At 43.7% G+C, this 11404-nt stretch overlaps 1 long non-coding RNA gene across 1 annotated transcript; it reads left to right on the forward strand.

Moving 5' to 3' along the window:
* The first annotated feature begins 1501 nt into the window (after positions 1 to 1501).
* LOC309522358 lies at positions 1502 to 6585 on the forward strand. The gene is made up of 2 exons (XR_014215068.1): positions 1502 to 2601; positions 6100 to 6585. It is a non-coding gene; the product is annotated as an uncharacterized lncRNA (long non-coding RNA).
* Positions 6586 to 11404: the final 4819 nt, after the last annotated feature.

The raw sequence follows: 11404 nt of genomic DNA on the forward strand, positions 1-11404 counted from the left end.
CATAAGGCATCGTTTCCAGGCCTTTGACCATTTAGGTTGCCCTCCTCTGGACACGTTCCAGTTTGTCAGTGTCCTTCTTGAACTGTGGTGCCCAGAACTGGACACAGTACTCCAGGTGAGGTCTGACCAGAGCAGAATACAGTGGCACTATTACTTCCCTTGATCTAGATGCTAGATATGGATGTTCTTAAACGTTTGCTGGACTTTCTTTGCTTAGAAATGGCCGACCAAATGGTCAAAACCTCTACTCACTCCAACGCCTCTACCAGGCCGTCTCTACCATTCCCACCAGTAGATTCACCCTCAAAATGCCTTATTTGCTTTTTCACACTTAAAACAGCCAGGCAACTGTTACAGACAAAGGAAGCAGTTTGATGCATAAGATCTTAAAATGGGTGTTCTAAATTCTACATTAGGAACAGTAGTATGGATTTATACACATCTGAAGGAACAAAAACTGAACAATATTTTGGTGACCCTCTTTTGCAGTTGCCCAGTAACTACAATTAGGTATAATACTCTCACCCTTGGTTGCTTGCTTTTCACTGCTTCACCTCATAGCTGTCAATGTTTCCCTTTTTTAAAGGGAAATTCCCTTATTCCGAATAGGATTCCTTGTAAGCTGACAGCTATGCTTCTCCTTGTGGCTTTCTCAGTTATTTCCCCCCTTTTCCCCCTCCCAGAAACAATTCTTGGTCCTAATGGCTTCCATACCTTTCCTTGATCAATAGCTACTTCGCTTTCATTATTTTTTTAAATTCACCACTCTGAAGTGGCTCCCTGAATGTTTTTCTGTTGCCTTGATTCCAATCAGGAAGGGTGGGGTATTATTAAAATACAATAATAATCACAATCACAATCATAATCAAAATCATAATAATGCCTCTTCTTAGCTTTATATGCCAAATGCCACCACTTTTAAGCCAGGTGTTCAAGAGGGTTTGTTATTCTACTCCTTGGAAGACACATTATGAATAAATGAAGTTCTGCCCATTAGCGAAGGAACTTTTCTATAGCCCCCAAGAAGCTATCACAAATGCAATGCAATGCATTATTGTCAACAAGGCAACCTGAGCTAAAATGAAATTAAAAGGAGCTATGTTGTCTTCTGCCCCTCTGCTTTGCTCTTTCTCACATGCACAGCTTTCTTTCGCCCCCGGATCCCCCTACCCATCTCACTTCTAAGTCTTACCTGTGTTAAAATCTTCCCAGTCTTGGTTTTTCTTACTTCTGGAGCGAGGTTCTGGAGCGAGTGGTTGCAGACCAGATCCAGGTGCTCTTGGAAGAAGCTGCTGATTTTCTGGGTCCACTTCCATCAGGGTTTAGGCCTGCTTTTGGCACTGAAACTGCCTTGGTCGCCCTGTACCTCTGTCGAGAGACAAGTGACCTGGAGAGCCTTCCATCAGCTTCGGCTGGTGGCCCAGCTATGCCCCTATCTGGACCAGGGATAGCCTGACTCCTGTTGTCTATGCTCTGGGAACCCGTTATTGGGTTGTTGTTTTTGTGTATTGGATATTTTATGTGAACTGCCCTCAGACCTTCAGGTATAGGGCGCTATATAAAATAAATAAATAATGATGATAATAATAATAACAACTTCGGCAACAGAAACACCAGCCTTCTTTTTATGAAATGGCTTCTCCAGTTGCCTTTTAAAAGAAAAGCCTTCTATTTTCTGCAATTATTCTTCACTCTTCTTGAAGCAGACTTCATATCCACCCACCCTTTCCTCTGCTCCTTTGTACATCCAAAGACTAGTTGGTCGAAAGGGAAATAAACTTGATTTCGCCCCTCACATTCTTTCATTTGTCTTTTCTAGTCATCAGGTGTATCTGCTTTTCTTGATTCTCTTTAAAATCTTCATTTTGGTATTTCTATGAGTTTTCAGTTTAAATTTTGCTTGGCTAAGCTTTCTTTTGGGGGCTTTCTCAAAGTCCATCATCTGTCCACAATTTACTCTCCCTGCTTTATTAGGATTAATTCGTTGTTGGTCTTCTATTTACTTTCAGTTTCCCTTTAATTTAAAGTGTATTGCGTCTCCTAACAATTTTAGGGAGTTACTGAATTAAGATTTCTATCTATCTGTCTATCTATCTATCTATCTATCTATCTATCTATCTATCTATAAGCAATATTTAAACTTGCCAACTAGGGAGATCACAAGTGAACATTTGTTGTATCTCTTTTTAAAGTTGTAAATAACAACTTCAGCTCTGACCAGTGAGAGGGCTAAAACCAGTATTATAGCCAGGGACAGTCTCACTCACTAGACTCTGGCTCGCTCCTTCCACCACCTGTCAGTCATAAGGACACAGAAAAAAGTCCCTCGGCGCAGTAATACAGTGGATACAAATGTGTTTGTTTTCATCATGGGATCATTGCGCATGGGGGAGAAATTAGTGCTGGCCCCACTTCCTAATAATAGGGTTGCTGGGGGGCCAACTTGAATAAAATATGGGGGGGGCAGTAAGCCCTGCCCCACATAGTCACATGACACAGCACACCGCATTTAAATGACAATGCCAATCTACTTGGGGGGGTGCCTGGCCCCCTCAAATATTTTTTTGGGGGGCCTTAAGAAGAGTTAGCTCCTAAGCCAGGGTATGTGTCATTCCTGGATCGATGTCTTTGCTTGCTTGGCTATGTGTAGCACCTGCTGTGCCTTTGAACGGCATTTTGCCCATGTATCACACTGATCTGAGCATTAAAGATTTTGGTAGACACTGCAGCCTGAGTTCGAATTCTTCATTGAGTGGGAGCCAGGAAACTCTCATCCACAGTGTGCTTTTCTGGAGGTTCTCCTGATCCTGCCATAGCCAGTTTTGGGGGGGATCTATGCTCTTCCCTTTCCCTATAATAAGATGTTCTTGTTCCTCCAATAATTTCTACCCAGTTGTCATTGAAAGTGGCAGCATGTATTAGATTAATCCCCATACACAGATTTAAAAATAATAATAATATTAATTCCTTTAGCCTTCTTAATCTTCTGAATCAATATCCAAAAATGTTCACAGCAGTCCTGGTCAATCGTTTGAGTAGTATTGCTCCAACATCTGCCCACTTCCAATCTTGTGGTTTTTGAAGAATTTCCGAAAAGTGTAAATAACCACTGACATAATATCAGAGAGAAATAACAAGCCTTTTTTTTTTTTTGGTGAGCTGGAAGCAGTTTGAAAGAGGATCACTTCTTATTGTGTACACTATCATAAGAATATACCATCCAAGATTTCTCTGATGAAAAGAGGGACATCCTATTCAATAATAATAAGAATTATTTATATGTATACACCATGTTACCTCTTAGCTGTTTAGCTACAATGGCTGGAGATTCTATTTAACTATACAGTGGTACCTCGGGTTACATACGCTTCAGGTTACAGCCTCCGCTAACCCAGAAATATTACCTCAGGTTAAGAACTTTGCTTCAGAATGAGAACAGAAATCGTGCTCCGGTGGCGTGGCGGCTGCAGGAGGCCCCATTAGCTAAAGTGGTGCTTCAGGTTAAGAACAGTTTCAGGTTAAGAACAGACCTCCAGAACGAATTAAGTACTTAACCCGAGGTACCACTGCAGTGGCAAATAGCTTGTAATTTATCCGTTCTCCGTTGACTTAGTTACCACCTCCTCCTGGGTTAGTGAATCAAATCATGCATTATGTGAAATATTCCCAGTGGAGAACTGCAGGATCACATTAACAAAACTGCTTGTGGCTGGTTGTTAAAAGCAATGTAAACCATGGGTTGGCATTGCATCTGAACCAACTTCAAGAAAGCCAGGGGGAAGAGCAAAGGAGTCCCCATCAACTGAGTTAAAAGATACTGACAATATTTGCAGAGAGGTTAGATGGCATTTGTACCACATTTTCCAATGCATTATCCCGGTGCTTTTTTTCTGGGGGGACGCAGGGGTATTCATACCTCTTAACCTTTTGTGAATCAATGTACTTTTGTTAATTTGTTGTTTGTTGTTTAGTCGTTTAGTTGTGTCCGACTCTTCGTGTCCCCATGGACCAGAGCACGCCAGGCACTCCTGTCTTCCACTGCCTCCCGCAGTTTGGTCAGACTCATGTTTGTGGCTTCGAGAACACTGTCCAACCATCTCGTCCTCAGTAAATTTGTTAATTTACTGTATTTATTTTTCCTGATTTGAACTATAAAATGGTGATTTTCTTGAATCAAAATGAGAGTACCCCTAAACATTTTTAAAGAAAAAAAGCACTGCATTATACCATCCCTTCACTTATCGCTGAAAATCCAATCTTTTGGAGAAGAAGGTTGTTGCGCAAGACCTACCAATCGACTACAATTGTGCAGCTTGAATTTTCCAATATTTTGGGGTGGGATTCTATCTGGAAGCACCCTTAAAGTCTCTCAGATTCTACAGTAGGTTTAATGGTCACTCCTTCTCCACAGCGAACTTTGGAAACTGTAGCTCTGGTGAAAGGAGTAGGAGTCCCCTACGAGCTCTTTTGGCAAGTTACAGTAGCACCCTGCTTGTGGTTAACGCTTAGCTGGAATGAAATATTCAACGCAGCAATAGAGAAATTAAAATAATAATTTATTTGTCAGACAAATAAATGATAGGCACAGTGGTATATGGTTACCAAAAGCTCTGCCCCCCCCAGCCCTGATGGCCAGCACTTATATTTCCTCAGCCCAGCCCCCTTGCTCCTCCTTTGGCTGCCTCTGTCCAATCAGCCTGGTTGAAATTCCTATTGGCTGTTTGCTAGAACCAATCATAAAAGATACACCCATTTCCTATTACCTTTTATGGGAGACAAAGAGCTATATTTCCTTCTATCCATAAATGGCAGACAAGTAGCCATATATCTTACATTTGCCTTGACAAGGCACCTTAATTACCAGATCACCTTTTGCCCCTGTTGCCCCTGCTTTCCAAAACAAATGGCTAAAACAAATGGCTCATGGTATTAAATTCCATCTAAACAGAGATCTTGGGTTCACATTCTCACACACCATAAATTAAATAAGAATCTAACATAAGAATCTAACATTTCTTACTTTCTAAATCCTTTGCATAATTACATTAAGCCAACAAATCTCATACATAACATAGATAGCTTTTTAGAAGAAAAGGCCTTTGCAAAGTAAAAAAGGAACTCAGTAAAAACAGCTTCAAAAGATATGTAGGGTCAGTATAACCTTTGCTCCCAGCCTGTAATTCCCTTTTACAACTTTTAGAAACTTGTCTCTTGCTACTGCTATAAATCAGGGGGGCCCTTGTTCAGGAGAGCAGGAAGATAAACAACTGCCATAGTACTTAGCCAGCTGGTTTCTGCCTGGCATGAAACATACAAACATTTGCAAATATATATTTAAGCTCATTTTAAAATACAGGCCTTGATCAGATGCCTCAACAGTTCCCAGAAATCTTTTGGGGCAAGCCCTCACTGTTTAATAGTCATATAAATTTTATTATTTACACCACACACATCTGGTATCATAGTGTATTAAATGCATGGTGCAGATGAGGCCTGCGATTGTGGGGACCAGATAGCAGAATGCACCTGATGATCCCATTGCTTGAATATGGTAGTTATCATGTGTAATGGGAATTGGGGTTGCTTGTGCGTAAACTGCAAACTGCTCCAAGCTGGTTGTATAGCTAAACCTTTCCCTGGTTTGACAGCACTTACAACGCAACTGTCTCAGTCACTGGCAGAATCCGTCAGTGGGCGTTTCCTAAACTTCTTCCAACATAAAAATTCCTTGACTCCAAGTCTCCTCCTAGATTCTCTGCGCGGAAGCTTTCTGCGCAGCGTAGGCGTGCCAAGCGGAGGTCCTGTGCTCTCTCCGCTGATCTCACTGGAAGAGTCTCGGAGCCTCCCCTCCGCAGTACTCTCAGCCTCCCCTTTCTCCCTGGTGTCCCCTGGATTTCCTTCCCCAGCGGAAGCTCTCTCTCTCTCCTTGCTAGTTCCCTCCCCTGCATCATTGGAGCATCTTACCTCTCCTCTTGCCTCTGATGGCAGTTCCCTGACATCCTGCCTTGTTTCTTGATAGCACAGATAATCCTCCTTTGTGGAAGTATGGACCTGTTATGAGGATTAATGTTTTTAACTACTTCCCCTCTCTTTTACCAGCATAGACAAGGAGGCCTATGAGGTACCAGCATATGAGGAGGTGGTGACTACCGGCTACTTATTGGGACCCACCACCTGGACCATCACATCCAGACCAGGAACAACCCCAGCGGAGTCCCCTCTGTGCAGCGTGGTCACTGAGCCTCCTGCCCACGGAGAGACTGTGGTTGAGGCGTTCAGTGTTTCGGTGGCACCAGGCACACGGCTGCCTCAGAGGCAGATCTACAGTCCAGGTTCCGCCTCAGGTTGCTCATACTGCCCAAACTGCAGATTTGTGTCGGGTACCCATGAAGTCAAAGGTGTTGAAGAGCGGGCGGAACGCCTGGAACCCCTCACACCTCCTCCGGCTTATGAGAATGTGACAGTAGAGGAGCTCCTTGAAGAAGAATTTCAGCCCTCCAGGCTATGAGAACGGTGCACTGTGGACACTTTTTCTTCAGTAGCCGTTGTGTTGCAATGAATGTGAAACATGGCCTGTGTGCAAGATGTTAGCTGCTGTACCTCCTTTTTATTTTATTTCCTGAGAAATGCACATATACAGGCCTGCATTTCTTGTGGGAAATGCAAACACATATATAAAAAATGAAGTTGTGTTTTCTGACATTTCCAGAATGTGCTTGGACTTACAGTCTAGGCCAGTGGTGGTGGACCTATGGCACACATGCCAGAGAGGACACTCAGAGCCCTCTCTGAGGGCACACATGCTGTCGCCCCAGCAGGGCAATAGCTTCTGTGCCGGGAGTAGAGGAAGTGTGTGGTGGAGAGGAGGGCTGGGTTAGGGTTAGGGTTAGGGTAAGGATTAGAGTAAGTGTTAGGGTCAGGCAAGTAGGAGTGGAATCGGGCTGCTCCGCTAGGCAGCGTTGCTGCTTGCACGGGAACAGGATCAGGGCTGCTCAGCTGGGGACGTGCAGGCTCCGTCACAATTTCTCTTGAGGAGTTCGCGGCTGCACTCCCATCAAGGAAGAAGTTTAAAGGAGCCCCCCCCTCCAAATCAGATCCCTCCAACCCCGTGAAGGCAGCCAGGCTGAATAGTTGCTGGGGTTGGGGAAGGTGCAAGCAGCCCAGAGCTGCTTCTGAGACTCCCTGCACCACCTGAACGCAGCCAGGCCCTCTTCAGCTTCCGAAAAAAGTTCCAAAACCGGAACACTCATTTCCGGGTTTAGGTGTTCAGGTTCCCCAATTTGAACTGTATTTCTTTTTCCCAATTTGAACTGTATTTATTCCGCACACACACACACCCGGTGATTTTCTTGAGTCAAAACGAAAGTACCCCTAAACATTTTTTTCGGAAAAAACACTGAGTTATACCATAAGATTATATATCAGTGGAAAGATAATTTAATGAAGAATGTAATGCAATAACTTTTATGAAGGATTATTTATTCCAACAGCAGTCATAAAGAGGAAATGTGAAAATAGAAAAAATGAGATTTACATGTTAAATTGTCGTGTTGGCACTTAACAATAAATAAGTGGGTTTTGGGTTGCAGTTTGGGCACGTGGTCTCTAAAAGGTTTGCCATCACTGCCTTAAATGGTTAGGTGGTGAAACCAACTGAAAAATGTAATGAAGCGCTTTTTTTAGTTCTGTTACTTAAATTCTTGCTTTGATCTATCTGAGGGTTAACTTGTAACTTTTCTCCACTTACTTTAAAGGTAGAGGAAGAGTTATGAGTGCAGGTCTCCTCTGGACACGTTCCAGTTTGTCAGTGTCCTTCTTGAATTGTGGTGCCCAGAACTGGACACAGTACTCCAGGTGTGGTCTGACCAGAGCAGAATACAGTGGCACTATTACTTCCCTTGATCTAGATGCTATACTCCTATTGATGCAGCCCAGAATTTCATTGGCTTTTTTAGCTGCCGCGTCACACTGTTGGCTCATGTCAAGTTTGTGGTCAACCAAGACTCCTAGATCCTTTTCACATGTACTGCTCTCAAGCCAGGTGTCACCCATCTTGTATTTGTGCCTCTCATTTTTTTTGCCCAAGTGCAATACTTTACATTTCTCCCTGTTAAAATTCATCTTGTTTATTTTTGCCCAGTTCTCTAATCTGTCAAGGTCGTTTTGAAGTGTGATCCTGTCCTCTGGGGTGTTAGCCACCCCTCCCAGTTTGGTGTCATCTGCAAATTTGATCAGGATGCCCTTGAGTCCATCATCCAAGTCGTTGATAAAGATGTTGAATAAGACCGGGCCCAAGACAGAACCCTGTGGCACCCCACTAGTCACTCTTCTCCAGGATGAAGAGGAACCATTGATGAGCACCCTTTGGGTTCGGTCAGTCAGCCAGTTACAAATCCACTGAGTGGTAGCATAGTCAAGACCGCATTTTACCAGCTTCTTTACAAGAATATCATGGGGCACCTTGTCAAATGCCTTGCTGAAATCAAGGTAGGCTACATCCACTGCGTTCCCTTCATCTACCAGGCTTGTAATTCTGTCAAAAAACGAGATCAGGTTAGTCTGACATGACTTATTTTTCAGAAATCCATGCTGACTATTGGTGATCACAGCATTCCTTTCTAGGTGCTCACAGACTGTTTGCTTAATGATCTGCTCCAGAATCTTCCCTGCTATTGATGTCAGACTGACTGGGCGGTAATTATTTGGGTCCTCTCTTTTCCCCTTTTTGAAAATAGGGACAACATTTGCCCTCCTCCAGTCTGCCGGGACTTCGCCTGTTCTCCAGGAATTCTCAAAGATGACTGCCAGTGGTTCTGAGATCACATCTGACAGTTCTTTTAATACTCTTGGATGCAGTTCATCTGGCCCTGGAGACTTGAATACATCTAAACTAGCCAAATATTCTTGTACTATCTCCTTAGTTATTCTGGGCTGTGTTTCCTTTGCTGAATCATTTGCTCCAAATTCTTCAGGTCGGGCATTTTTTCTTTATCGGAGAAGACTGAGGCAAAGAAGGCATTGAGTAGTTCAGCCCTTTCTGTGTCCCCTGTTTGCATTTCACCATCTTCTCCTCTGAGTGACCCCATTGTTTCTTTGTTCTTCCTTTTGCTACGAACATACCCATAAAAGCCTTTTTTGTTGCTTTTAACCTCTCTAGCAAGCCTGAGTTCATTCTGTGCTTTAGCTTTTCTGACTTTGTGTCTACACGTGCTGGCTATTTGTTTGAATTCCTCTTTGGTGGTTTCCCCCCTTTTCCATTTTTTGTACACATCCTTTTTTAATCTTAATTCAGTTAAAAGTTCTTTAGATAGCCACCCTGGCTTCTTTAGGCACCTTCCATGTTTCCGTCTCATTGGTATTGCCTGACGTTGTGCTTTTAGTATCTCCCTCTTAACAAACTCCCAGCCATCATGAACTCCCTTTCCTTTTAGTATTGTTGTCCATGGGATCTCACCCAGCACTTCCCTAAGTTTTATGAAGTCGGCTTTCTTAAAGTCAAGAAATTGAGTCCTAGTATGCTTGGCTGCTCCTTTCCGCTGTATAGTAAACTTCAGAAGAGCATGATCACTCGCGCCTAATGATCCTTCCACTTCTACCCCACTAACCAGGTCATCAACATTGGTTAGGACCAGATCTAAAATGGCTGTTCCTCTTGTTGCTTCTCCCACTTTCTGGACAATGAAGTTGTCTGCAAGGCCAGTGAGGAATCTGTTTGACCTTATGCTCTTGGCTGAGTTTGACGTCCAACAAATGTCCGGGTAATTGAAGTCCCCCATTACTACTATCTCCCTTCCTTTTGCATGCTTGGCCATCTGTTCCAGGAAGGCATCATCTATGTCCTCCGTTTGGCTTGGGGATCTATAGTAAACTCCCACAATGAGGTCTCTGTTATTCTTCTCTCCCTTAATTTTGACCCAAATGCTCTCACTTTGGCTTTGAGGATCTAAATCTTGGATCTCTTCACAGGTATACACATCCCTGACATATAACGCCACTCCTCCTCCTTTCTTGTCTGGTCTGTTTCTCTGAAATAGATTGTATCCCCCCATTATTACATTCCAATCGTGGGACTTATCGATTGGAATGTAATAAATTGATATTATCCTCACAGTAACTTTGTGAAATAGTTTTGGCAGAGAGGCAGTTACCTGCATATCTTAGAGCTGCATTTTACCGCCTTTGTTCCATCTATATTTTATAACAGTCTCTGGGGCAACACTCTTTCTGTTTCTCTTTTGGGATGCCTTTGATAAGTAGTTAGTACAGTGGTGCCCCGCAAGATGAATGCCTCGCAAGACGGAAAACTCGCTAGACGAAAGAGTTTTCCGTTTTGGAGGTGCTTCGCAAAACAAATCTCCTATGGGCTTGCTTCGCAAGACGAAGATGTCTTGCGAGTTCCTGCGGGTTTTTCCCCCCTTTCCCCCCTTTTTCTAAGCCGCTAAGCCGCTTATCAGCTGATCTGATAAGCCACTAAAAGCCGCTAATAGCGCTAATCCTCTAATCCGTCAATGGGCTTGCTTCGAAAGAGATAAAAACCGCTAGACGAAGAGAATCACAGAACGGATTCTTTTCGTCTTGCGAGGCACCACTGTATGTGCATGTGTTTACATGCTGTTCCTCCTTCCCCTCTTAACTCCCTATCCAGAGTATTAATGCTAATGAATCTGGTTTGAGTTGGAGCGTTTCTACAATAAGTACATCCAGATCTTTTGCAAAATAAACTTTGAGTTTTCAAAAAGCAAACCTGCTGTAGTCAGTATGCTAACACACCCTGCTTTAAAAACCAGCATGGCCAGTGATGAAAGAAGATTGGCATTGTGGAAGGCGTGAGGTGGAGATAGGCTGATGTAAATAGTACGTGCACACCTGTGCAGTAGGTGAACCTTGGTGAACCCTGGTAAAGGTACCCCTGACCGTTAGGTCCAGTAGCAGACGACTCTGGGGTTGCACGTTCATCTCGCTCCATAGGCCAAGGGAGCCGGTGTTTGTCCACAGATAGCCAACATGACTAAGCTGCTTCTGGCGAACCAGAGCAGCGCACAGAAACACCGTATACCTTCCTATCGGAGAGGTACCTTTTTAATTACTTGCACTTTGACATGCTTTCGAACTGCTAGGTTGGCAGGAGTAGGACCGAGCAACGGGAGCTCACCCCGTTATGGGGATTCGAACTGCCGACCTTCCAATCGGAAAGCCCTAGGCTCTGTGGTTTAGAGACCACAGCACCACCCGCGTCCCGGTGAACCCTGGTAGGGGTATTAAAAAGACAGAGTGAAGTATCACTTGTTTTCATGTGACATAGTAGCTATGCTTGCCAAGAACATTTATCATTTGTCTGCCTACTCCCTTTGCGAGGCTCAGGAGTGTTGGCACGTGACCTGCAGCTGCCCCAGTAGTTCATGAT

Source organism: Podarcis vaucheri (genome assembly GCF_965113315.1).
Source record: "Podarcis vaucheri genome assembly, chromosome: 17".
NCBI classification, from domain to species: Eukaryota; Metazoa; Chordata; class Lepidosauria; order Squamata; family Lacertidae; genus Podarcis; species Podarcis vaucheri.